Source organism: Galeopterus variegatus, unplaced genomic scaffold, assembly GCF_000696425.1.
Source record: "Galeopterus variegatus unplaced genomic scaffold, G_variegatus-3.0.2 Scaffold3105, whole genome shotgun sequence".
NCBI lineage: Eukaryota > Metazoa > Chordata > Mammalia > Dermoptera > Cynocephalidae > Galeopterus > Galeopterus variegatus.
Genome location: NW_007729216.1, coordinates 177497 through 179683, shown reverse-complemented (window position 1 = coordinate 179683; position 2187 = coordinate 177497). Strand labels below are relative to the sequence as shown.

The window sequence follows — 2187 nt, the reverse complement described above, 5'->3', positions numbered from 1 at the left end:
ACTTTTCTTTTTCTAAATACAAGAAAAATATAATGTAGAAATTCAACATGAGCATGTAATCATTGTACAGAGATATTTTACACACAGAAAAGCTCCTCCTAAAGAAGTAGTTAGGAAAGGGATAATTGCTATTTTTTCCTTTTAAATTATGAAATATTTCAAATACATAGAAAAATAGAAAAATCAAAACTGGTATTTTTATGATTTATACATTTTTGTTGTTGTCTTCTCTATTTCTGGACTATGAGTTGGGACGTTTTTCTGTTTTATTTTATTATTTTTTTTCTTTTTTAGCAGCTGGCCGATACGGGGATCTGAACCCTTCTATTTTAATCTTCTATTTTCTTTTTTAAAACTTTTTGCGGCTGGTTAATATGGAGACCCAAGCCTGTGACCTTGGTGTTACCAGCACCACGCTCTCCCAAGTGAGGTAACCGGCCAGCCACCTCCAACCCCACTTCCATTTTATTCTTCCTTGTCTAATTACAAGAGAAATTCAATGTAAAAACATTAAAAACATTGAAAAGCATATGAAGACAAAGATCCCTCATGTTACACCACAATCTTGTCTATCCAGTCTTCATTTCTTATATATAATTTCTTTCTTTCTTTTTTTCTCCCTGAATCTTTTTAATGACTGCATTTTTTGGTAATTTTAGGCATATTAGTAATGCTTGCACAGTATTATTCATGTAAATATTATTAGCATGGGTCGGGCGCAGTCGGTAGACCCAGCACCAGGCTCACAGCTGAGCTCTCAGCCTCTCATTCCAGACGTGCAAGGGCTGGGACTTCGAAGGACACGCCCCCATGGAGCTCCGAGGGGCCAGTCGGCATGCAGAAGGCGTGGCCCTGGGAACGACAACGGTTCTATCCAATGGGCCGACAGCCAGGGCTGCCCCGACCAATGGGCGGCGAGCTCTTCTGCGACGGTTGGAAGTGGTGAGGCTGCGCTGCGGGCTGTTGTTCAGTGCGGGGCTTGATTGAGGAGACTTAGTGTCTGTGGCCATCGGGTCGGCTCGACGTGCCTCTCGTCCCAGGTGAGATATGGCGGCAGCCCGCGCCTGGGGAGCCCCTTGCGGCCTCCAATTCGAGAGGAGGCCGGCATCCTCAGGGCGGGGTATGTGGGCGACGGGGGTCTAGGCCCGGCGGTCGCGGCGGTGAGAAGATGTCCACTCTGTGGCGTCTCCTCAGGCGGCTAGAGGAAGCTGCGCTTTCTCGTCAGGGAACCGAAGCCTCGGCAGACACTGGCGGCGCCGCCGCCTTCGCGGCCTTGGCCGGTGTGCTGGGAAGCGGGCGTCGTCCGCAGCGCTGCTCGGGCCACCACGCCCCGGGCGGAGCTGGGCCCGGCGCCGGCGTGGGCTCGGAGCCCAAGCCTCCAGCTGCCGGTGCGGGGGATCGCGGTTGGCCTTGTGCGGCTACTAGGCCAACAGACCCGGGTTCGAGCCCCGACTCTGACCAGCTAGTAGGCGGGTCACTGTCTCTCTGGACTTCCGCTTTCGCATTCTCTAAAATGGGGATGATGACTTTCACCTCATAGGATTGTGGTCAGGATTAAAAGATTGTCCGTGTAAGCGTTTAGCAATGAACAAACGCACAGTAAATGTAAATTATTATGTGCGAAGCTGGTGCCTTCTCCCCTCCCCGACCTCGCTGGAGGAGGGGGCGTTTGGAAACCGTCTCCGACTCCGCGGTGGTAACTCCGCCCCCTTGGCCAGAGGAACGGTTCCCTCTGGAGACCAGAGAGATCTGGCCAACCCCTAATGGGCCACTTCTAAGGTTGAAGGCTTTTTCTGTGCCAAAGCCCTTCCGTGCATTCTCCCATTTCTCACAACGGCCGTTTGAAGGATTGTCAGTGGTGCGCCTGAGAAATCAGGCCTAGAGAGGTTAAATCACACGTGTACTGAAAGGCAGAACCAGAACTTGAACCCCAGAGGACTCCAAACACTACATGCCACCCCTGTTCCCTTGTACCTGGAAAACTGGCACTCTCCTCATCCGAGGCTCTGGCCTTCGTTTAGCGTTGGCCATTTAGTGGGCTGGAGTAGAGCACACTTAGAATCAATCGGACAGCCATAGGAAAAGTAGCGTTGCACCGGTCATGCACGGAAACCATCTGGTTCCCCCTTCAAGGAACGCGATTTGTTTTCTTTTTTTTTTTTTTTTTTTTTTTTTTTTTTTTTTTTT

General features: G+C 50.1%; 1 protein-coding gene across 4 annotated transcripts in view; it reads left to right on the top strand.

The window, feature by feature from the left end:
• Positions 1 to 961: 961 nt before the first annotated feature.
• Positions 962 to 2187, top strand: part of TRAFD1 (TRAF-type zinc finger domain containing 1) — a 34380-nt gene continuing 33154 nt past the window's right edge. For 3 of the 4 annotated variants that reach the window (XM_008583964.1, XM_008583965.1, XM_008583962.1), the window contains exon 1: positions 962 to 1040. The gene's annotated coding sequence lies outside the window, so the exon portion shown is untranslated. The remainder of the gene's footprint in view (positions 1041 to 2187) is intronic. The other variant, XM_008583963.1, reaches the window with a different exon arrangement.